The 25,870-nt window shown below is 49.3% G+C and overlaps 1 protein-coding gene across 3 annotated transcripts in view; it reads right to left on the bottom strand.

Moving 5' to 3' along the window:
* Positions 1 to 25,621, bottom strand: part of PSD2 (pleckstrin and Sec7 domain containing 2) — a 74,526-nt gene extending 48,905 nt beyond the window's left edge. The window contains exon 1 of one of the 3 annotated variants that reach the window (XM_030504739.1): positions 25,501 to 25,621. The gene's annotated coding sequence lies outside the window, so the exon portion shown is untranslated. Of the gene's footprint in view, positions 1 to 4,716; positions 4,823 to 8,376; positions 8,592 to 25,500 lie in introns of those variants that run through there. The other 2 variants (XM_030504741.1, XM_030504740.2) reach the window with 2 other exon arrangements.
* Positions 25,622 to 25,870: the final 249 nt, after the last annotated feature.

A 25,870-nucleotide genomic window follows, 5' to 3' on the forward strand; every position in this document is an offset into this window, starting at 1 on the left:
GATAACCATGCTGATAGGAGTGTGATTTTCCTCATAAAGGAATATAGCTCTAACAGGCATGCTCCTACACTGATGTAAAGGTTCTTTATAGAGACAGGGCCTTTTCTTCTCCTCAGGGGAATTATAGGAGCAAAAAGCACCATCAGGTTGACATAATTGCATCAGGGCAGTGCACTGCTTTAACTATACCTGCTCTAGGACCCGGAGGCTCTCTCAGTCTCCCAACACGCGAAATGCCTTGCACCAGATCTTGTGACAGGGCTACAGGGGAGCTGCTACCCCAGACTGCAGTATGTCATTTTGCCTCTTAGCAGGTTTTTTTTAAAGCAGAGCTCTTGGGGCTTCTTAGACTTCATTGCATTTAGGCATCAGAAAATAACTTTGGGAACTGATGAATTACATCCTGGACTGAGTCCTCACTGATGCAGAGAGAGGCCAGAGGGGTCTGCCAGAAATAAGTGTGTTGTAAAGATGAAATAAAGGTTCAGGAGATGAACGCCGTTCAGCCTGGTTCATCGAGTGACCCAATGACACAGTGGCACAGGAGGAGTGGAACTTGGGCTTGCTGTGAGAGCATGCAGCCCGAGACAACGGTGCAAGCTGTGCATCCTACAGCTGAGACTGGGAACCTCTGACTTTTATAGCGTGCAAAATTAAAGGCACAGGGCCACTAAGGTCCTTACAGTTTGCTGTTATATGGAGAGCAGTGGGTTCCCTGCCATTCTGCTTGTGCTTACAAAAAACATCTAGGTCATTAAAGCACAGGTTTCTGCTACAGGATCATTCCCCACATCTACCAGGAGGTGCCACAATTTGTGGCGACTTCTCTCTTAGTCTGATGGCAGTAGTAGTAACACATCTGCATTTTAGGTATTGCTATCACGTTGTGATTGTGCTGTGATGCTGCACATCCAAATCCCCTGTGTTTCACCTGGGGCTGTTACTGTGCTCCAGACTGTTACTGGTCACCAGACAGCTCTGGTCCAACTCTCTCACCAGGCATTCCATTCTCCTCCTTCTTCCATGCAAAAATGAAAGAACTGCAGAGGAAGCTTGGAGAATACCAGAGCTCCAAGCGGCAAAAGCAGGCAGCTCCAAAAGCTTGGGATAAAAATCTCTTGCTCCTTTAAGACAGTGTTATGATTTGGGGGTGAGGGATAACGCCCATGCTACTGACCCATGCCTCACACTGCAAGGTGCCATGCCAGCAGCGGGTGCCATGCCAGAAGCAGAAGCAGGCACCACCCCAGATAGAAGTGGTACAAGGCAAGCTCCATGGCTGCAGTGGGCACGGATGCTGCTCGAGGGGCTGGCAGCTGCCCGTGAGGAGCAGCCAACAGCAACAATCACCCAAAGAAGGGGAGGGAGAGGGTGCAAATGAGAAGGTCATGCTTTATTATAAAGCATAAAAGTATATAGTTTGTAAAGGGTTAATAAATGATGAGCAGAGGCTTTCAGCTCCTTGCAGACAGGCACTTCTGAGCACCTCAGAAATACTGCCTGTACCACGGGGTGAGCTGAAAGTGCTCATTACCTGCCTTAATCCTTTCAAAACAACTCCTAATTAGACAGAGCCTAAAACTAAGGGCTGGCCTGACAGGCAGGCAGAGTGCTTTTCTGTTCTGAAAGACAGTTGCAAGCTCTCCTTTCCTGCACTGCTGGGATCGAGACATCCCAGATGAGGGCATCGGTGTGCCCCAGCTCCTGCCAGGCTCCTCGGCTGGGATAAGCCTGGTGGCTTAATGACAAGTAGAGGCAGCAGGGGTGGGAGAGGGAAGGCTTCATTTCTCAGGGTCAGAAGGAACAGAGTGGCAGGTCACCCAGCACTCCAAAGTCAAGGCAAGGGGGTGGCTGAGGGTCTGTCAGCCCAGCAGCTCCCACATCCCATCTTGGTTCAGGGAATCAGACCAGATGGGGGCCAGGGACCCCCCATTTCTACTGCCATGTGTGTGACAGGCTCTGGGTGGCTGCCTGGGGTGAAGATGGCCGGCAGAACTAGGCAAGGGTCAAGGCAGCACAGGGCCAGCCAGGCTGTCTCTCTGCATGTTCACCCAGCAAAGGCTGCAGGGATGCCATGGTCCAACAGTGCCATGCACCCATCACACCAGCCCCTAGGGATGAGCTATCCGAAGGGAACTGCATCAGCTGCTGCAGCAAAATAATTCTCTCTCCTTCTGGGAGAAAAACCAACCCTGTGGTTATCTGCTGCCTCAGTTTCCACACCTAAGCAATAGAGAAAGCTGCCTCCTGGGACCTAGGGAAGAAAGTGAGCTTAAATGGTGAGAGAATACCAAGGGTCCTGGATAAAGACCCTTGAAAGAACACAGGATGTCCTTTCCACTCCCAGCTGCAGGCACCCAACTCCTTCTTCAGCAAGCTCAGGGCTCTGGTGAGGGGTGGCTCGAATAGCTGCCTTGGCTGGCGTTGCTAACTTATGAGAGGAAACCTAAATACTCATTAAAACAGCACTTGGCAAAAACCCCATCCTCAATTACAAAAATAATTTCATTTTTTATGAGTCTGAAGCCTTTGGGGCCTCATAATCTAATTAAATAAAGCTTCCTCACTTTCCTTTTGCCTGCTCCCCTCGCTTCTGTGGTACCAGCAAAGACAAATACGTGTTTTTAATTTAAAAGAATCCCCCTGCATTGTGTATCCCCTTCTGGCCAGAAACCACCTCTGCTCCCCACCATGCCCGTGTCCTGCTTGGGCAGGCTGTGTCCATAGCTTGGTTGCTTTTGTTCCTAGAACATGCCAGAAGTACCGGGGCCTCAGTCTGCCTCCATCCACTTCCACTGCTGGGGCACCCAGTGCCCTTTTGAGGAGCAAACATGCAGAGCTTGGGAGGAGCAGAGCCTCACCTCAGGGGAGCTCTGCTTTGGGAGCCTCATGCCACACACATCTCATCCAGCTCTGCAAGACTCATCTGCCGGGAAGCACGGTGGGAAAACGATGCTGCTTCAGGCCATGCAATAGGCAAAGGCTGTGGGTGAACTGGATAACGTGCCATCTTCTTCTGCACGTGTCCAACATCAAATGGCCATGCACAGAGTGGGCAGAAGCCTCTGCAAGTGGGACCAGGGCTTGCTGTGGGGGACACTACAGTCAGACAGTGCTGCTTTACGTAGAGCAGCACGTGAATGTTTCTCTGAGCTGGCCTCTACCCATCCAGCTCCAGGGAGGTGGGGAAGGTACCACAGGGAACTCCCTCTCCGCTTCCATGAGGCTCTTTCCCAGAACGATGTGTAATTTTTTGGAAAAATTGTTCACTGGCTGAAAATTGCAATTCTAGTTCAGCCAAATCTCGCCCACATTTGTGATGCTCTTGTGCTGAGGCCACTGAAGAGATGGATTTAAATTAAAATCCCCAAAGCGTTAAGTAAAAAGGTCATAAGAATTGAGCTTTATGCTTTGACTTTGAGCATGTAAACAAATACAGATCACAAAAACTGGAAGCAAAAATTGAAACCCTTCCATTTAGTTCATTATTACACTTCCCTACAACCTTACCAGTTTTTAAGGACTTAAAAGAAAAAAAAATTTGGGTCAAATTTGTCTTTTTCATATCAAGGAAATAACAGAGAGAAGTGACACAGAGAGGAGGAGAAACGAGAGAGGCAGCTGAGCTCACATCATTTGCTCTGGGGTTTTCAGTGTGGTTGGTGAACCAGAAGTGTATCAGTCACCTGGGTCTCATGTAAGTTTTCCTGCTCGATGCAGATCAGGAGAGCTCAGAGGAACATGCTCCAGCCCCTGAACAGGGAGCAGCACTGAGATTTACTCCCTTAATGCAGACCTTCAGGTTTTATCTGCCGGGGGAGCATTCGGCTGTCCATCACAGAGCCACAGAATGGCCACAGAGAGATGAGGAGCTCAGCTGCACTGCCTGGAAGGGAGATACAGGATGGGAAGTGACTGCACGAGGCACCAAATCCAGCTGTAAGCCCCTCAGTTGAGAAAACACTTCATCCAGAAGATCACAGAGTGATCCAGTCCCCAACGTGCTCCCTGCCACGCTCACAACATGATTAAAGCTCCAGGAGAGACCACAATGCTAAGCTGCCTCAGGAGCAGGAGATACAAAACCAGTTGTAAGCCACGACACCAGTGGACTAAAGCTTTGCCATAGTAGGGCCTTTGGGAGATGATCCTAGGAACCAAACCATGTCCCATGCTGTATAGCAAGGCACAAAATTCTGGGATGAATCCCTTGCCCATCATGCTCGAAAGGAAACATTGCCCCTTCTCTGAGCCCTCCAGGCTCTCTCTCAAGGCAAATAGCAACAACAGGGCATCCCACCAACATTACCTTTATTGAGAGCTGCTTAGGATGCCTCAGATAACACTAGGACCTAGGAGGAGATGAAGCAAGGCCCTTCAAGAATGGTTCACATACCACCGAGCTCAAAAACCATGAGGCAAGGGTGTGGGGAGATGAGAAGGAGGAAAAGGAAAGAGTGGAGGGCATGTAAGCAGTGGTGGTGAAGGGAGAGGTAGGTGTCAAACCATGGTCCCAGAGCCAGGCTGAAGCCCAGAGCCTAGAAAAAGCATGGAAAGCACAAGAAGGGGCTTGGGTTCAGCTGCACTGTCTCTGTTCAGGCTGCCTACAGCTCCTTTTGTTCTCTGGCCCTGCCTGGTGCAAGTAAGGGAGTACTGGGGCTGCTCCAGTGACAGGAGCAGTGTTTGCTCTACGTAAGGAATCACTAGTGTCTCTACCTGGGACTTGAGCAGAGCTAGGTGCTGCCCAGGGTCAGGAAAGCCAGGTTATGGACTGCAGAGAAGGACTTCCCTGAGCATCTCAGCCACCCATCTCCTGGAGCTCCTGCAGGAAGACAAAGGGACAGCAGTGAGGATGAAGGGTGAGGTGGTTACTGTCCAGATGGGACGAGTGCCTCTCCACCAGTGAGCCCATCCTGTCAGCCACCTCCCATGGGTAACAGAGGAGGGAGCCAGAACTGACCCTGTCCCTCTCACCTATGATTCCTGCACCGTAAACTCCACAAACATCATGAGCCTCATGTGCAGAAGGTACCACTCCTTTGGACCCATCTGACCACTAAGAGCCTGGATGCACTGAGCCTCACATAGACCCTGTTGCAGCACATCCCTGTGAAAGGCATCTCCCTGTGGAAAGGGCAAGGAGGACGTTTTCACCCTCAGCAAATCTGGCAAGATGTCTCCACAACAAAGACTATTGTCAAGTAGCAGAGCAAGCAGCAACTTCAAGAGATGTGGCCGTTTGGAGCAGCAGATCACCCACTCCAGTGACTGCCCATATACAGTGTCCAAGCAGGCATTTCCCTCAGCAGGAATCACTCAGCCCATAGCCAACACTTTGGTATCAGTAGCAACAGCTCCCTCCCAGCCCTGAAAGCATCCTCTGGCAACACCATCAACCTGTGCAAGTCAGCAGATGTTTGAGCTGAGCAGGCCTTTCCATTTCCTTCTAGCAACCAGTACCAACTCCAGCTCTGGGCAGAACTACCACCACCACAAGGAGCAACTCTGTAGATGGAGAAGGCACTCCAGACTTCAGAGGAGACTTTTCACTTCAGTCCCCTTAACGCAGTGGACTGACATACACTGTGTGCCTTGTGGTGGTCACAGCACATAAAAATCACAGCATGGGCTGAAACTTGTGGCAACACTGGATGGAGGGATCTTCATTGGTGGAAAATCCCATGGAGGAAGGGGACAAAAAGGTGTTGGATGATAGAACAGAGGGAAGAGAATGGATTGGGGCTATAGGTTGAAGTCAAGAAGAGCAATACAGGGTATTACAGCATGTGAGCAGCACCAGTGGAGAGAGCAGAAAGCCAAGACACCTGTAAAGGCTTCACGCTCAGAGCTGGGTGCAACCATAAAGAGAAATAAGGCAGATACTTCCTGCCAAGCACTAAGTATTCACCTCCATGTGAAGAGCCATATAATGGGTCACATAACGAGGACACCAAGGGGGGCTTCCTTTCAGTTACCCTGTAGGTGCGGTCTGAAAAGCACATCCTCATCTTGGACATCACAGAAGCTGGTGTAAATCTGCTCAACTTCCTCTTGCCATGCAGCCCTAACAAGTGGCCTCCACAAAGAGCACCCTTACTCCATCCACCCAGTCTCCATGGACCAGTACTGCTTCCCACTTCACCTACAAACAAGACCAAGCCATCTGGATACTGAACGGGTCTGGTGGCTAGAGAAAGCGGTTTGCTGGCAGAGCTCCTGCATCCTCTGCCCAACGCTGCTGCTGTCACTTTGGCAAAGTCACTTGACCACCCCACACCTCAGTTTCCCCAGAGGATAATACAGCCATGTCCCAGGGTGGACTGAAGGTGATAGTGCACTGAGACAGGAGGAAACTCAGTATTAATTCAGAACTATTTGGCTTCCAGCCTCATAAATCCAAGGGGATCTCCAGGGAAAACCACTCACCTCAACTACACTTGTGCCTAACTTTTAGGGGGAAAGAAGAGACAAAATGAGAACCATCCATTTTGTGAATCAGCCATCTCCCCCACTTCCCCCCTGCACTCGGCCGCCCACTTTCAGACTTTATCCATTGTTTGCTTGGACTTGGACTGGAAAAATCATGTTAAAGAAAATCCTAGCTGAATCCCACCCTTTGGAGCAGTTGCAATGGACAATTTGATGAGGACATGGGGATTTAGAGTATTTTTAATGCAAAAATACCTAATGATAATACACTACACTCCTGGCTAAAAACATTATCTACTGGCATCAGGGGAATTTAAGCCATAATACTAGCTACTGTAGTGCAGGCCTGGAACTCCATGTAAATATCACCCTGATCCAACAGCTACAAAGATCTGTTTATTCTAGTAATTAATTCTCTCTTATGCTTAGTGATACAATTAGAGAAACCCTGCCATTCTGATGGGCTTGTTTCCACCAGTGCCTTCTCCTATATTTACATCCTTACAATAGGCTTGGTCTTACAGAAAGAGGGTGAAATTGCATTTATGGAGACAATGCCACACGCACTTCCCAAAGCATTTTATAGGTGTAAAGTTAGGCTCCAAATTGCACGTTTATTATGTGAGCATACAATGAACTCAGATTAAATGTTGACTAAAGCCAGCCTAACACCCCAAAATAATGAAGATGAGCACAATAGTGTGATTTACTCCCAGCCGCTACAGAAATCCACATCTGTAACATATAACATGCCCTTCCCACAGATATACTCTTTGTATTCTAGCTAGCCCTAGGCAGGAAAATTTTATTCTCATAAATTATGGATTTTCTTTCCCAACTGCCAACACATTCATATGACCAGTTGCAAAGGAAACAAATATAATAATAAAAAAAAAATACACGCCATTCCCTTGATACAGAGATGAGCAGGTGAACGGCTTCTTGTATGCTCAAAGTTGAGGCAGGAAAATGGAAGAAAAACATGGCTAAAATCAGAGAACCCTTTCCCTTTTGTCCGCCAAGATGCTGGAGCCAGCAGGGAGGTGTGGGCAGGGCAGGTATCCTTTGGAAAGTACTCCCAGCCCTGGCTGTGCTCAGGAAACTCTCTGTCCTTCTCACGCCTTCCTCCTCCCCAGACTTGTAGAAGAAATTCAGGGAGACACAGATGCTAATATAACAATTACCGTAATAACACAGTGCTGAACGGGGGCAACGCACACCCTTCACAGCAGCTCGACCTCTAAATCCTCTAATATGGTACTGCTTCATTGAAGATTAAAAGAAATTGTAACCTAGCACAGACAAAAAGACACAGGAGGCAAGGCAGGATCTCACTCGGCGGTGAAGCCCCACTCCAGTCCAGATGCAGTCATATCACTTCAGCTTCTCTGTACCATCTCCATGACAACCATGTAATTTGGATGCAATAACCACTGCCGAATTGATCTTTAAATGTAGCTTTGTTATAAAACATAATACTGAACATGTCAGGCTCAGGATAAAGAAGAGGAGCCCCCTACCAACGAGCACTGGGATTTAAGAGCCCCCCCTTTAATTTTCAGCTGCCGAAAACAGTCTTGCTGTTTCAATCACTGCACGGATGAGCAGATTTTAAAAGCAGTAACAGCAAACACCATTAGTGTGTGTGTGTGTGCAGCATGCTGTAGTATAACATCCTCGACGAGACACCACACTGAGAGCTAGAAAAATGTGTCAATGTATATTCAGAGAACAAGCATCTTTACCCATGCACGCGCATGCACGCACACACACACACACGTATCAGGGAGATTCAATCTCCAGCAACTGAAGCATACAGCTGATGCATCAAATAATCCTAATAGGAACCAAACCCACTATAACTAAGCAAAATCAGATTTGGGGGGGGGGGAGGGGATCAATGCACTGCATGACAATGAGAGCAGAGGAGCTCACATCTGCACTTACCGAGCAATGAGCTGTTTGGGTTTTTAGGTCCCTTCACAAATGCAGCTCCCTTTTCTCTTCAACAATCCATGCAAAATAATCTGCAGTCCCACCGATGGAGGAGTGGCCCCGTCCCTCCCCCTCCGCCGCCTTCCTGGACCTCCTTGCTACTGGCTTCCTTCTCCCTTCCCTCCCTCTCTCCCGCTGGCGATGGTTACACCTCCCAGCCTTCCCCCAAGGTGTCAAGGGACTGCCGGGGATCCAGCAGGCAGGGTGGGAGGGGACAGGGAGAAGGGGAGGAGGCAGGGAGTGATGGTGAATGGACCCAGTGAAATGATGGAATAAAGCCCTTGCTGGAGAAGCGCCTGGAGAGCACACGGCAGGAGCAGCCCTGCCGATGGCTGGGAGGCTCCACTTGAGGCTCAGGCTGTGCAGGAGCTGCCAACAGTGTCCCCAGGGGTGATGGGGCTTGTCACCCCATGTGCACCTGCAAAGCACTGAGAACAGGTCTGCATCCTGCCAGGAAACCGTTGCCCTTCAAGCTGAGACTGGATTGAAGTTTTGGGTTGAAATCCTGCCATGTACTCACGCTGTCTTTAACAACTGATGCATTTCCACACACAGGCATGCAGCACTGGAAATGCTTCAAGGACCCACCTTCGAGCAGACCCCAGCACTGCAGGTCGGCTTGCTCTGTGCCTCTGGGCACTCCCACCTGCTGCAGCCCCATCCCATCACCTCCCTTCACATCGCATCCTATAGCATCCCATCGCATTGCATCCCATCGCATCACATCCTATAACATCCCATCCCACAGAATCACATCCCATCCTATAATATCCTATCTCATTGCATCACATCACATCACATCACATCCCATCCCATCCTCCCTTCTAACAGCTTGCAGGGAACAGAGGGCTCGCTCAGCAGCACACAGAAAGAGCAGCCCCAGTTTGGTGTCTGCCCCAGACACATGTTCCAAGACATCCAATGGATTCCTGATTCCCTGGAGAAAAGCTCTCTCTACATCTCTGTGCTTCTTGGAAAGCTTGTTCCAGACGATGCACAGTGCTGAATGAGCGGATAAATCCCCAGCATCCCAAATGAAAAATATTACAATGTATAGCCATTAGATGAAATAATGTCCTGGAGCAGCTCAGCAGAACACAGCCGTATATTCTTCCAGAAGGGATACCCCACAGCACAGCACACGGGGTTGTTTGCCAGGGATAGTATCGGTAATGAACCATGTAATGAGCCACCCTGCAGCTATACTCAGGAGTTATCCAACAAATGCAAGTGTGAATGAAGGTTACTGTGCTGGAGAGACACATAAAATGGATCTCATGGCCATGGACAATGGCAGTGAGAAGCTGGACAAATCCAGGTGTGGGACTGGATTAACCTCCCTCGGGATTCCTTCATCTGAGAGACAGGATTCACCTTACGCCGTCACAAAAGCCTGTCCTGCTCCTCTCTCTGATCAATTCTAATGTATTTGTAATCAACCAGTTATCAGGTTAGGGTGCTTTAACAACAACAACAACAAAAATAAAAAGCACAATCAATATTCATCAGTCTATTGTACTGTTCAGGTCTGAAGGCAAGTAACAAAATCCAATTTCTGCACAGCCAGTCCTAGGAAATGACATTTTGCAGCATGAGAAAATGAGGTTCTCGTTTCTAAGAATACTTCCACTAGTGGGTTCCAAATAACTGGGTTATCAATCATTCTGCTCCTGGGAATGAGCGGCTCAACAGCTGGATTCAGGGAGAAACCTCCTCTCATCCCTGGAGCAGGGTAGTGGTGTTGTCCTTACCATTTATGAGACACTCCTCTAACAGTAGCACAGTACTAAGGTTGTTCCTGGGTTGATGGTAAGTCTTTGTTAGATGCCCTGTGTATGTGATAACATTTTGCTTTGTTTTAATTAAGAAATCTCTTAAACTATAGCAAGTTTGGACAAGCAGTTTTACTGCCAGGATTAACATCTGCAACAAGGAGTTCTCTGGAGAAGCAACCTAAGGAAAGGTCACCCTCCCTCCATACCGATATCAGGGGAGCCACCCCTCAAAGCCCCAAATAAATGAAAACACGCATCTGGGAGCCTTCAGGCAGCAGGGAACTGCAGGCACCAGATCCAGACACTGCAACAGGCACGAAAGTTCATCAGCTACACTATACAGACCATGGAAACGCTCCAGTTAGGCTGATGGGAGACACCTGGAAAAAGATGGGAGCTTGTGGTCCTATTCATGGTTATGTACCCCCATGGGATGCACTGATAAACCTGAGCTCTGAGGCTGCTCCAACCCTGGCTCTGCTCCCCCTTCACTCTGAGTAGAGAAGCCAGAACCACTTATACTACAACCTCACAGGGTTTATTGACTTCACCTTACAATTTTACAAGTGCCTTAACTGCAGCTTAGTGCCTGTTTGAAATGCTGCAGCCCTGTTACAAGCAGTTTTCCAACCGTGCCCTGCTCATGGTACTTAGTGTGGCACACAAGGATGCTCCTGGGTGCTGCTCAGCCTTCTCCTCATTTTTCCTATGAAAACATCGCAAGCGTTCTCATGCATCCAGGAATGATTTTGCTTCCATGTCTTCCCACAGCTGTTTTTCTCAGGAAATCCCTTGGAATTCCCAGCTGGGACTCACTAACTTCCAGTACAAGTCACTTTGATGGAAGCCAGAATTAGGAGAAAGCTCTACAAGGACCTTGCCACATGCTCTTTGCAGGTAGTGTGGATAGGGGGATGTGGAGGGGAATAACAGTCCTCTGAAGAAGGAGGGACAATCCTTCTAAGCCTTTGTCTGCATTCCTCTTGACGCTTAACACTTAAATTGTCTCTTTGTTCTGGATAACGGCTGTCCTTCAGGACAATTCTATCCTGGAGCTCCTTGAGCTGGCTCTGAGCTGTGAAAATGGTGGTTCACATCAGGGGCACAAGGGCTGGTGGGGAGATGGTTCCTCATGGCTATTCTGGGGGCTGGGAGAGCTGAGATTTGTCCATCTCACCTTCGGTGGCTGGATGACAGGCAGAAATGATGCTTTAAAAATAATCGTGAGAAAAAGGGTGCATGCAAAGAGCTCCTTTAGAGCCCTGAGGCAGAAGGGCTGCTAACAGGTTTGTAAGTCTGAGAAGATGTAAAGGGGAGAGGGAATAGGAGAGCCTCTCAGGAGAGGGTCCAAGGAAAGCACACACCTTTGTGTCTGTGTGCATCAGTGCACGTGAGTGCATGCACTTGGACAGGCCCCACAGAGCGCAATGCTTTGCTGGATTGATGCTGAAGCCTCAGACACTGAACATGAGACCCACAGCTGGCTCCTCTTCTCCAGTCACATTGGTTCCTGCTCCACAATGGCTTGTTCTGGGGTGGCTTATGCTTGGTGTGGGGTCACAGAGCCACTGGGGGACCACGGTGCCATGATGGTTTAGAAGATGGTGGGAGAGAGATGCTATGAACGGGAAATTGCCCAGAGCCTCTGCTTTAACAGCCAGCTGAAAACTCTTTGGCCTGCAAGGTTTGGAAAGCCCAGATGCAATGTGTCCTCCAAGAAAGACGCTGCCATTTATGTACAGGAGAAAGCCTCCCAGCCTGAAGGTGATATTGCTTATGGCAGGTACTGCCAGATCCAGAGGCCATGGCCCACACTGGCAGCTGCTCCTGCAGGAGGATGAGGAGGGGAATAAAGTGTCCTTGGAGACAAGACGTGGTCGGAAAGCCCGCACCAAGCATTTCTGCACCAGAGCAGGCTGTTGTCCGAGTTACAGGCACAGAGGGGAAGACAGCCAAGCACTGAGCTGCACCAAGCAGCTCACCCTGAGACAAACTGTCCAGCAGCTCATTATCTCACGAGGGAAATTACTCTAATCCCAATCCCAGGGTTTGCATTTAAGCACCGTCTGGTGTCACACTGCAACCATTGGCTCTTCTGAGATGACAAAGCCCAGCTACTGCAAGTAGGTTTCCCCTAAAAGGTTTTTTCCTCGTAGACTCTGACCAATTCCCCTTTTAACCTCCTCCTGGATATACATTCAAGAGGAACTTGTTTAGTAGCTCCACAGGGGTCTGGTTTTCTACACCACAGTTCATTCTTTCAGTTCCTTGATAGCTTTCTGGGTGCTGGGTCAGGACTCAGACTTGACTGAGACTATACCAGCCTGGTCAGTGCCCAGCACAGCCACCACAATCTCCAATGCCCTCTGGGAGTCCTGAGACAACACTGCACAGCATGAATCTCCTGTGCGAGGACTGGTCACCCCATGCGAAAGAAATCTTGATGTGCTCTGGAGATTTTTGATCCCCTGCCCAGTGCAGGCATTTCTGCCTGGGAAATCCCAGCCTGGAATATGGGAGACATCATTCTTGGCATTTCAGGTTTTGGCAGAAAGCAAGATTGATGCTGCTGGATGATCATTCTCTTTGCTCTCTATCTTCCTGCATGCCAACTTCCAGTTGAGTCACTGTCCTCCAAAACACCATCTTCTCTCTGCTCATTCCTGAGTGTATGAATTTGCATTTCTCCTCCTGAGAGCCCATCGTTGACATAAATCACCTCCCCAAGCAGACCTGGCCACTCTCAGCATCTGACTTGTCCTAATTCTACTAACTTCTAGTGTATGAAAACTGTACCCTTGGCAAACTCCGGGAGGTCCAGCAGGGACTCTGCTGTTCTTCTGGCTACAGAATGCAGCATCTCTTCCATATTTGGTTATATCCCAGTGCAACGAGTCTCCCCCTCTCTGCCATTCATCATCTCACCTAAACAAACACCACCCCATTTCGTCTAACTTGAGGTACAAATACACCTTTCCACACATGAAGTATCAACACCCTAAAAGGATTTCTCAGCCATGTCTTATGAAACAGTTCAATGCAGTTTCCTCCTAGTCCCAGGTATGTACAAACATTTCAGTTTACCAGTTGCCATTTAACATGCTGCCTGGTTACTACTGGAGCAAGCAGCTTCCCATCATCTCTGTAAGACATGAACCCATCAGACTACATTTCTCCAGAGCTATGTATCTTTGGCTGGACACTTTTTTGTAGTATCAGAGCAGACTCTTTCACCACCTTGATCTAAAACCAACACACAGCATGTATTTTCTTCCTGACATATATGCATCTAAATACACATACACTCTCTTACAGTCTTTAACGTCAGTAAACATCATTTTCATTGACTGCTCTTTCACATTAGCCTTCCAGGTCTCTGCAGAACATAACAGTTAATTCATAGCTTTTGTTGCCAAATCCCTTCTTTTTCTATTTGGTTTTTTTATTACCGTTATTATTTCTGCTTTCTCTTCCTTAACAATGATAGATCCGCACCTAAGAATACCTTTGATGACTGCAAAACTGTGTGCATGCTGTGGAGGAGACAGCATCTATCAAAGTTTTCTTAAACAACCCTCATGCATAACACACGTTATTTTATCTCCATTTTTCCTCCATTTCTTGCTTGTAATTGTTCTCAACTTACTAAAATTGACCACTTTAAAGTGCCTTGCATATGTATTATCAATTGAGGGTTACATTCTGCTCGTAACAAATGCAATTAGGTCATTTAAGTAACCATTAATTCTGAGTTCAGGAATCAATTCACCTTTATCTATCGAATTGAGGTCTGATACAGAATCACACCAAATTCACTGCAATACTTTTGGTAACAGAAAATTATCATCTGTCATTTTTAGAAACTCTGAGGCTGTGTTATTGGCAGCAGCACGAATCCTTCAGCATCTATCCCTGAGGCTGAAAAGCTGTTCTGGGAACATGGATTTTCTTTCACTTTGTTATGAAGCTGTTTAGGGAAGCTATTTGTCCAGCCCCCTAGTTTAATCTGGTAGTATGTATCTGCAGGGATACATCAGTGCTGGGGCAGATCAACTTGAACCTAAATGGAAGAGTAGCCCTTGGCTGTGTCTTAGGACAAGCATGTGGACAGTGTCACAGGAAAGGCTGATGATTCGGAGGCAAAAAGGCTATGACTCTGTTAGCAAATCCACTCCCTATAGCCAAGGGAAATCAACTTCCAGAGATGCCCACAGCCCCACTGCTGCTGTCTGGAGTTATCCCTAAGGCACTGTCTGCCCCATTGCCATCTCACAGGGAGGCAAAGCTCTGCTGCATCTCCAGTGGAACAGTGGAACCTCCCCAGCTCACCACGATCTTTAGCACTGTCTCCACCAGCCAGACAGGGGATGTGACAGGCAGAGCATGGCTTTCTCCCGGCACTGCTTGGCTCTTGGATTACTATGAAGGTCCCATTTCCAGCTCTCTGTCCTGCCAGCCCGGGGTGTCTAGGGTGTCCTGTGATTCAGGCCTGTGTCACTGTGTTTCAGTACCACCAAGGATGTCCTATTTACTTTTGGAAATGAGATTTCTGATGTCTGTTTATTGTCCAGGCAAATGGCACTGATTTATGGGACAACTGCACAACCTCCTTTCTACCCACTTCCCTGCATTTCAACCTCAGATGTTTGTAAAGGTGCTTACCAATAACTTTGTTCATACAATTCTACAGAGCTCATTGTTTACAGTGACAGCCAAATCTGACTCATGGTTCAGAGGAGTCACTTTCCTTCTTTAACCACAGGCATTTGCCAGGTCATAGAATCATAGAATCATAAAGATCTACCTCTGCTAGGGGCTCCTGCCAGCCCCCGCACTCCACTGGGATAGGGGAAGAGGGATTAAAGACAAACTGATTTGTATTATATTGTCTATAAATATTGAAAGGGACACCTAAATGATCTGACATTTCAGTTAGGGCCTGGCTTGGAGATATGGGGAACAGATGCACAGAGAGCATGGGGCTTCCACATTTGGGAAGGCGTCAGGTTGCAGTGGGACAATTAGCAACGATAAGGCTTGCAGCTACAGGAACCTCTGAGAGGAGGGTCCCAGCATCTTCTCTGCTCTGCGTGCCCCTGGGTTGCTAAAGTGGATTCAATAAAAGGACATTTTGGGATGCTGATGGAGAGATGGCACAGATGCCAATGAATTACCATTAGCTATGGGTGCCCTTAGGACTACTGTAGCTGTAGCATTTAATCTTGTTGAAATGACCACTGGAACTGGGACAGGGAGTACAAAACTGCATGGCTGAAGCCATTACAGACACCAAACATCACTACAGCTAATGGCACTGGAAGGGGCAAAGAACAAATTATTCAGTGGCTGGACTGAGAGACTAAACCAATACTTTCTCTGATAAAGCAATTAGTTGTAGCCCAATGTTTCATCTCTTTTGAGCTGGAAGTCAGGGGACGATAGTGATCTTCTGCTAGTAGGGAGATGAGGAGCAGTTAAACAATTTAGGAAAAAATCTATTTCAGTAAACTATCAGAATAAGAGCATTTGCAATGAAGAACTACAACTGTAACCTTTCTGACGTGATTTTTTCCCTGTGTGAAACTCCCATGGGAAGCTGTGAACTGGCTGAGCTGACAAAATGCGTTTCATCTGCAAAGAAACTTTCTTTTAATTGTATTTTTCCCATTCATTTCACTTCCAGATATTTTGCGTATGTTCTAGCAGAGCTGGAGTTCTGTAAAGCATTGGGAAGGGACAATTCATTATATGGAGACTGGGAAGGAAGCCGAGATAGGTCTGGAAAGGCTGTTACTGTCTCTCATGCCTTAACACATCTGCCATTGCCATCACTGACGGCATTAAGGGCACAGCCATAATCAAGCTTCCTTTCTCCATCCTTCCAACCATGTATAGATAATCTCACTGGGGTTCATGTTCTTCAGAAATCTCCATCACAGGACACGTTCCCATGGAGCTGGCATCCCTGGGGCTACTCCACACCATGAGTACATGTCTGTAGCACAGAGAATGGGAATCGTGTATTCAACAGGAGAGTTTATCATTCCTCAGCCACGGGTCGGTAAGGGACTAGGATGCGGTTGAGTAGTTCCTCACCCTGCACTACCTTTTAACTCATTTTCCATTTCCTAAACCACTGTTGATGCCTGTCTAAATAATCATTATCTCCACAACCACGCTGAGTGTCAGCTTTTGCTGAGTATCATGCAGCAGATTTGGAGCTTTTGAAAGGATGCTGAGCTTAAGAAGCGGCTCTAGGTGTTTGCCGCATTTCACTGGCTGTTTTTCCCCATGCACACACAAATACACACCTTATATGCATGCGTGCTCCCTTCCATGTGAGTTGCCTACATGAACACTTGCCATCAGGTCTTTTGAGCTACAGTACATCTTTAATCAGTCAGCTAATTCAATCACTCATCTCAGACCTGCTCCACACAGCCATCATTTGCAAGCATCAAAGCTTCTCTGTCAAAAACCACGCAGGCTGGGGGTTCATTCAGGCATTGCTGTTCCAGGGGATGCACAGGAAAAGAACTAATGGGATGGATGAAATGAACTTCTTATGAACAGTTCTGAAGCTACCAGCCAACCATCCTCAGCAGGGAATGATGACACAAGGGCAACTCAGGCACCTGCAGGATTTGTGAGGTATTTGCAAAATCTCACTCTTAAATTGCAGAGTGGGGAGAATTAAGGGGGGAAGTGTCAGACGAAGCTTCTTCCCTGAGATGCTCAAAGCCACCAAAGGGGATTTAGATGCCTGGTTCTCATTAAAATTAACAGAAATTGGGTGCCCAGACCTACAGGCAGCTTTCGAAAGCTTTGCCTCTATTTATAATTAATGTTCCCAACAGAGCGACTAAATATTTATACAATAGGTCATGTTATATGCAAAACTGAAGAGATGCCTATTGGTGGGTCAGGGACCAAGAGAAGGAAGAGCCTGAAGGGGTGTCAGGTTCAACCCACACTATCCCTTGTTTAAAGCTCTTCTACTTGCAAATCTCCAGAAGCTCCCATTAGCTGAGCAGCTTGGGTAGCAGCTCCAGCGATGATGATGTTCTCAGGGCACAATACAGCAAACTGAAATGGCAGCTTTACAGCTTTCCTGGGTTCTTTTCCTCTCCCTCCCCACAGCTCTGACTTCCTTCACCTCTGCAAATCTCCATTTCCAGTATGAAAATACACATTATCACTGTAGGAGGAGTGCAGTGGAGCTTAATCCATGAACACTCCTCTGCTTTGGTCAAAGATGCCACAGATGGCAGATGCCAAGTAAAAGACTGACACTAATCTGCCTCCAGGCTTTAGCAAAGCAGTGACTGGATCTGTACCACTGCATTTGCTCTGTAGCAATGGAGCGGTTCAGTGTACAAAGCTGGTGGGTTGAACCCTGAGAGCATCTAAGGGGTCTATGATCTGGGGTGAAAGCTTTGCAGTCCTGCAGGGGAAGTCCAGAGTCCTGTCCTGGTTTGTCTGTTCCCAAGGGAAACTCTTTCTCAGAGAGGCAATGCCTTAAACCCTGCCCCAGCTGATCCACTGGGTAGTACAAAGCAGAAAGAAGGCATCATTCCACTCTGACCCCATGGCCAGTCTGCTTGACATGGGACATTCACTGTTCCATGGCTTTGTTCCCAATTAAAACAACCAGCTTTGCAAAACAAGAATTCAGATTCAAGGCTTAGAGTTGTTGTCCCCAGACACGATGTCAGGAAAGCATCGAGGACACATAAAGAATAAAACAGCTGCATTTTCCTTGTGAATATCTGTCTGCTTACTGTTTAATTAAACAACAGCTGGGTGCAGGCTTGTGAGGCAGCAGAAGGATCCTAAGGCAGAGGAGATCAGGCGATCTATGTGATGCAAGGATGTAAACCCTTCCCACCACTGCCAGTGTGGCAGCTGACACCAGCACAAATCTGCGCCATCACTGAACTCATCACTGCAAAGGGCCTCTTGCATTTCAAGCATTTAATCCCAGAATCAATTATGTACCCCAATTCACAGCCAATTCACTCCCCATCTTGCACAAGAGATAGGGGTCACAGGCAGGGATTTTAGGAGCAGGTTGGAGAAGCCTCTGTTGGCAGCAACCTACATAAGAATTGGTCCTGCCTTGGACTAGGCCACCTCTCAAAGCTCCTGCCAGCCCAGCAGATCTATCACTTGTTGATACACATGTAGGAGAGAGTCAGAAGGTCTGTGTTTTCCTATCACATAGACCCAGGGACAAGGTAAGCTTCCCCCTCTGGAGATCTCTCAGGGCTTGGCCATGGAAGAAGAGCTGTGAACCCTGGCAGAATGTCTTGGCCTTGCTGCCAAAGAGCCAAGCCTGCACCCCCTGACATGTGTGTGGTTATGAAGACATCATTGGGACCAAGGACTCACATAGCTCAAGCCCAGCAATGCCCCTTCTCAGCCCCTGAGCCACTAATCCAACTGTCATCCCCAGCCACAGATGTGACCCCACTTGCCTCTGAGCAGCACCCATGCTGGGAACACAACCCTGCTCCCAGCGAGAGCTGTGCAGGCTGCTGCGCTGCCAAACTGCCCTAGATTGGAGCAAATAAGCTCCTTTCTGAAGGAAGATAATTGCTCTATTTTAAAACTAGGTGGTTCAAGGAGAAAAACACAGGCAACAGGGCCTGATGCTCTGAGCTTGGGGTGGGAAACAGGAGTTGCAGGGCAGAACTGCACAGCTGCTTTGCTAGATGGTCAAACTGATGGATGAAGAACATGAGTCTGGCTACTACTGTGTCCCCAGCCCAGCCACATCTCCTCCCCAGGCAGGAGGAGTGGGTGCCCCTTCTCAGGGTACTGAGGTAGAGACTGGGCACCCTTAAAAGCCAGAGGGGAAAAGCTCCTGGTGGAACAGAGCCACTGCCTCCTCTCACCTATGCCCCCTAGACCCACAAGTTCAGGTGTTGTGGCCCTAAAGGAGGTCCCCAGAGCATCCTGTTAGTCCAGCATCACTCCACAGGCTGGTCCAAGAGCCAGAGCTGTGAACCCAGCCACAAAGAGGAACAGCTCCTGCCATAGGGACAGCTCACAAGGGAGCTTCTCTGGATAAAACAGTTGCTGCTTTGGCAAAGCAAAGACCAACAAACTAGAGCAGACAACAACAGAGTCATTAATAAGGCCAAGCCTGGCATCTTCCTGGGCTCCCCCCATCACTGCGATCAGTGGTTTCACTGAGCAAGCACAGAAGAAAGCTCTTCAGCAGAGTTTTGTCTTTGCTGCTTAAAATTCAATAGCTCCACTTTCCAAGCAGGCAGGAAAGAAACAGTTTTTGTATGTTAACAGCCAGCCCCCCTCATCCCCATTTGTATGGGGGAAGCTCTCTGGTTTGAACTTGGCAGGGAAGGACACCGAGGCCTCAAGCTGCTTCCTAGCCCTGCTAGACCCACACTGGCCCTGGCAGAGACAGGTTCTGTTTCAACATTTCTCGGATGGAGGTCAGAGAGGTGTATTTGACTGCTTGAGAGAGTCCAGAGGAGGCCCCGGAGCTGCTGCGAGGGCTGGAGCAGCTCTGCTCTGGAGCCAGGCTGAGAGAGCTGGGCTGGGGCAGCCTGGAGAAGAGAAGGCTCCTGAAGGGGAGACCTTAGAGCAGCTCCAGGGCCTAAAGGGGCTACAGGAAACCTGGAGAGGGGCTTTGGACAAGGGCCTGTAGGGACAGGACAAGGGGAATGGCTTTAACCTGCCAGAGGGGAGATTGAGATGAGATCTTAGGATCTTAGGCCAGGTTGGACGGAGCTTTGAGCAACCTGCTCTAGTGGAAGGTGTCCCTGCCCGTGGCAGGGGGTTGGAACTGGATGAGCTTTAAGGTCCCTTCAATCCAAACCACTCTGTGATTTTATGATTCAGTGCTCCAGCAACCTGGGTCCCACCAGGGATGCCTGTGAGCAGCTCGCAGCTTCCCCCAAGATGGGCACTCTTGCTGATTCTCCCCTTCCTCTCAGGCTCAGGCAGAGCCATGGCACTGACAGGGTCTGCTGCACGACTGGCCTCATGCGTCCACACAAAGAGGAAACATGCACGTGGTGAGCAAAGCTGTGCTTGCTTCTGGCAGCATCTCAAGATGGTGATGTAAACCCCATTTCTGAGGGACCCTGTGACCTGTAAACACTGGTGGGAGCCCTCAGCTGACCCCTGATACAGGAGCTGAATATTATTTATGTTAAATTTTGCTTTAAAACCAAGCCTGGCTCCCCTGCCTCATCCGAGAGCTATTAGCTGTCGTTTTAGGTCAGAGTTAAGGTTACTAAGAACATAAATGACACATTTTCTCTCGCAGACAGCTGAGACTCCTCTTTTGCACAATGAGCGCCCAGAATCAGTGGGAGGATGCCATAAGTGCCCTGAAAAGCTTTTTCACCTTAAAATAGTTTCACCATTGAGAATCCACAGCTGTAACTTAGTACCTATGTCTGGGGAAAAAGAAGTCCTCGGTCCTCGCTTGTGTAACCCCACCTCAGAAGCCAAGCCGCAACAGCGCTGTTGGCTTGGCCAAGCATTAAAGACCCAGCTTCTGTCCCAGACGGGGGGGGGCATTGCCCCAGGACAATCACCTCCATCAGTCTGATATGCTGCAGAGCCAACTGGGTGAACCAGGCACAGACAAGCAGCAAGAAGGGTTTGGGGCTGACACACTGGGGCCAGACACACTGTGTCATTCACACAGGTAAGGTGCCCTTCTGGAGAGCTGGCAACAGCAAAGGCTGCAGAGAACAGGCAGAGCAAGGGGACGGTTTGCTGTCCCTGAGCCCTGAGCACTCTCCTGGCAGCAGAGCTTCAAAGGAAGGAATGAAACGTGGGAATATGTGACCTGGTCTGGAGGTAGATATTGCACTCAGCGAGGGACGTGACTGCCTTGCACAGATACAAGGGACCTTCTGCTTTCAAATCCTTTCTGACAGCCACCCCGCTCCCTCCCCATGGTCTGCAGCATCTCCATCCAGCTCTCCCACTGCAGCAATTCATCCCGTGAGCCTTATCTTGGTCACACAAAATCTCAGTCCTTTGTCTCTCTGGACAGGGCTTAGAACACTTTCCAAAGTTAACGACGCAGGTCCAGCCCCTCATTAACTCACAGGGCCTGTCCCCTTTGATTAGGTTGTGCTGACTCTGCTCACACATCACACTTGCTGCTCTAGATGCAGGGACACTGGGGCATTTCCAGCTGGGACACAGACAAAAGGAGGAGATAGCAGAGCCTTGGTTACCACTGGAGCAATTCAGGACAAATAATTAGAGGCTTTCATGGCTAATTGGATCTGTACTGTCAATCCAGGACAGGAGATGCCTTAACCCACACTGCCTGCCTGAGATTGCTAAGCAGGCCATAAATAAACTGCAGCACTGGTCCAAAGCTCATTGGCCTTCAGTTTCCACCCCTTGTGTTCTCTTCCCAGCACAGCACAGCCTACCTGGCAGGGGAGCCCAGCTCACTTGCCTTTTTCCATGACCACAGCCTTGCAGCCATGCCAGGACTCTTAGCGTCCATCTCAGGCAGCTCAGAGACCATTCACGCATGCAGACCTTAGTATGTCCAAGCTACCTTAAACAAGAATCTACTGTCTTCAAACTAAATTTAAAGGGTAAACAAACTAGTGGTTAGGAATAGCTAGTGTCAGAGATCAGGATCAGCAGGCGCTGGCAAGCCAAAGACAAGGTATTTGCAGAGGAAGGCTTGGGAGTTGGAAGTCGGTTCCCTGCAGTACCTAGGCTTCAACCTGCCTTTTGCTTTCAGTTACAGGACAAGGCTCCAGCCTCATCCTCAGCTCACTCTCAGCCCTGAAAATCCATCTTCCCTTCTCTGTTCAGACATCTCTTCCACTTCCTGGGAGTGCTTGAAGACAAGACATGCAAACAAGAACTACCTTCACATGACTGCCAGCCAGTGCAAGGACATCCAGACCCTTACAGCAAGCTGGAAGTCTGACCCTTCCCTCTGAGGTCCTTCAGCATCTCATCATCTTTAAGGAGGCAGGCTCAAACCCATGCACTGGGCCGTGGAGCCCACACCCTGTCTGTAAGACTGATTGGTATCAAGTACCAACTGCTGCCCCCAGGAATCAGATCAAAGAGAAACAGCTCGTGCTGCTTGGGACCACAACCTGCAGATCTCCTACCTCTGCCACAGGAAAGCCATGCAGAGGACATGTAGCAAGACAAAGTCACAACAAAGGACAGTCCAACACTCTGGGCCGGGCAAAAATAGATTAACCTACTTGAAAGTAGGACAACATCACTAAAGAGTAGGACATCTGGTCACCACAGCAGGAGGAGCAGATACAGGAGAGGCAGTTTGTCCATGCACACGTGTAACCTGACAGGAGACAGCTCAGCACAGACATGTACCATGTTCAGGTGAGCAGCTGGGACGAGTGGTCCCCAGTCAAAGCAGAGCAGCTCTCCGTTGCTCGGATGGAGACGCGCTGCTGACAGGCAGTGTACCTGCCTACCAGAAGCAATATCCTGCCCCCAGGAGCCTATGGGATATGCGTGCCCAAACCCAACAGCTGATCCCTTCTACCTGATCTGCTAAACCCAAAAAGGGAAAACATAAGAAGATTCCTGGTGTGCCTGACTGCTGAAGTGCCAGAACAAGTTCAATGCTTGTAAACTGCTTCTGAGGCTCCCTGCTGCTGAGGCCACCTCGTCCACTGGCTCAAGCTCACCTAGCCCGGCTCAGCTCCTTGCACCTCAGCACCTTTCACCCAGCCAGGTTTTCAGCCCATTGGCAGAACACTGTCCAGAGAGGACATGATAAAGAAGTGAATATGGATCATCACTGAGCTTGCATTAGCATCTCCAGAAGCTCCACAGCCCAACAGCCAGCCAGCAGGCTGCAGCTAAGCCCGGCATGAGGGGCCTTTCAAAAAGAAACAGGGAAAATAAATGCTGCAGATAGCATCCTCCTCAGAGGAGCCTCACTCTGTCCGCAGAGAGGAGTTAATGCCATGCTGCTGACCGGCTGCTCCAGGGCCCAGTTTCTTACCCAGCCTTGGCAGGACAGGCAGTTTTCTTGGCTTAGCACCCTGTGCTGGAACGGAAACCCAGAGCACCAGGTCTCAGGACACCATTCAAAACCCTGTTCCCTGTTGTTGCTGCTCTCAAAGGAGGGAGCAGGAAACCATCCAGGTCCCTTTGCAGAACGCTTTCAACCCCTCCAGAGAACAGTCTCTCTGCTATGTATGGTTTTTCTTAGACTCAGACTTGCAAAAAGCAGCCTGGGGCAGCAATGAACTCAGGTATGAACCCTGGCAGCCCCCTCACAGACCCTGAACTGAGGGTTTCTGGTCTGACCTGACAGCTGAGCCCATCCTGAGAAAAGCCATTGAGATAATTTTGTGAGTATCCCCACATCAGCTTCCTTTTAATCTCAGAGTTTTCATCACCCACAGTGTCCTTTTAACTGCCTGGCATTGAATTCAGCTGCTCAGGCACTTGCTCTGGGCTGGGGGAGCTCATTCACCTGCATACGACGAAGGTGAGAGGTGGAGAAAGGTTTCTCTCGTCTTTGCTAGGGCTGGTACAGTGGCTGCTCGCTAGCACTTGTCTTCAGGAGGGACAAGGCTTTTGGGGCAGAAGAAGTCACTACATTGTGCATCAGGCAGGGCAGATTCAGGCAGCAGTCCAGGAGGGTGATCGACGCTGCTGGATGGGGAAAGCCCATCACCATGGGGTGACAAGAAGCACTGGGACAGAAAAGACCATCATCTCCACCCCAGAGCTGCCCGAGTCCACTCCTGGTGACAGCAGGAGCGATGGGACGATCGATGCCTTTGGCCTCACAACAGTGAAATTCACTTTGCCGACAGCAGGGTGCAGGCTGACGCCGTCTCTGAGCTGCACAAGCTGACTTCAGGTGCACAAGCTGCCTGTTCAAAGGCCACCCCATCACACACCACCTCTGCCAGCCCAGGCAACAGCCCCAGCGCTGTTCAGCCCCTCACGCTGAACCCAGGAACCATATCTGCCCTTTTCCTGCCCCACTGGTGCCGATTTTTGCTGGGCAGAAAGAACCAGAAGCACTCGCTTTGGGACAGTGATTATTTTACTCCAGAGTGTCTTTCATTCTATGCAAAGGCATTTCTAACTAAAGGAATCATCTTAAATCCGCAAACAAGAATTTAGTTCTGAACGTGTGATAAACATTTTCCTTTAGTTAAAAATAAAGATATTTCAGAAAAGCAACCTAATTTAGCAAATATTCTGATACTCTTAAACCTGGCCTTTATCTCCCCCAAAGTGTGTGGAGAAAGGTAAAAGCAGATGTACTCTAACCAACAGGCAAGGTCTGCTTTCCTCCTACGAGCACTACCCAGAGGGACTGACAGTGAACTTGAAGCTGAATACATTCAATAGCACTAGAAGACTGCTGCTCATAGCAAGAGCTCCCTGTCCCAACCAGACAACTTTGCTGGGACAAGCAAGAAGTTACAAACTTTGCTTGCCAAGAAAAGCCTGAAACCTTCACAGTGCAATTCTTGTCCATCAGACCAAGATGACCTGCAAGTGAGCTTGAATGGGGCTGTCCATGTCACACCTTTTTAGTTCTGCTTGTCAGCCTTCCCTCTATGTCGGGGAACTCCAGCAAGCCCAGTGCCTCTGCCCATGTCCGAGCAAAGGAGCACTGCTTAGAGCCTGGCAGGAGTGCTGCTTCTATGGTTCGTGTGTTACACACCACTGGATGGTGGTTGAAAGGATTTATGCCACAGAGTTGAGCCTGCTCTGTTACACAGAAGAAAGCTAGAGAGGCACTGGACAAGGAAGCAGCTGGCAGGAACCAGATAGCACAAAAACCCTTGTGGCAAACCCCCTGCCAGGCCTCAGATCCTCCAAAATCCACACACCAAGTCCTCCCCTGAACAGCCTGACAAGCATCACAGCCCTTTGAGACAGCACAACGCCGCTTGAGCACAAGCTTAATCTCCCAGTGCTCCTTCCGGGAGGCTCTCCAGGGAAAGACAGCCTTCTTTAAACTCAGCAGTGTTTAAGAAATCATCTTCAAGTCATTTGAAGCAACAGGATTTATAAGAGGATGGTGTTCCTGGGGGTGGTCACACCTCTTGGGGCACTGCTTGGCTTGCAGAGATGTGCGTGCATCACACCGAGCACCCCATCCCACATCCTACAGCAGATACACGTGGAGACACCCCATCCCTCCAGCCCAGGGGACAACACAGCCCCGGTACAACCAATCCTGGGGGGATTTTGGGGACGAACCACCCTCCCCACCCCACCGTTCCCTGAAGATGCTTTTCCCTTTGTGGGGGGTCATGCTCGCACTCACCGCTGTTCTCCTTGCCCTGCCCACCTCCGCTTCCACGTCCCTGCCGCTCCGGGACACGCGTGTGGCCATAGGGAAGCCGCTTCCGCTGGGTGAATCCACCGGGATATCGGGAACCGGCCTCGGTTACCGGGCGCAGTGTTGAGCTTTGGCCAGAAGAGGGCGGCAAAGGGCAGAGGCGACGGCCGCCGCGCCGCTTTGCCGCCCCCTGCCGGCGCAAGCCCAACACTGCGCCCTGCTCCGGTGGGGGGGGACCCACCTCCATCCTGCATCATCCTTTGGGATACAGCGTTGCTAAGAGACAGGATCTCCCCCATCCCGGGAGGTTGTGGTGCCACCAGGCGCTGAACCCGGCATAGGAGAGGATGCAGCC

This window comes from Strigops habroptila, chromosome 12, assembly GCF_004027225.2.
Source record: "Strigops habroptila isolate Jane chromosome 12, bStrHab1.2.pri, whole genome shotgun sequence".
NCBI classification, from domain to species: domain Eukaryota; kingdom Metazoa; phylum Chordata; class Aves; order Psittaciformes; family Psittacidae; genus Strigops; species Strigops habroptila.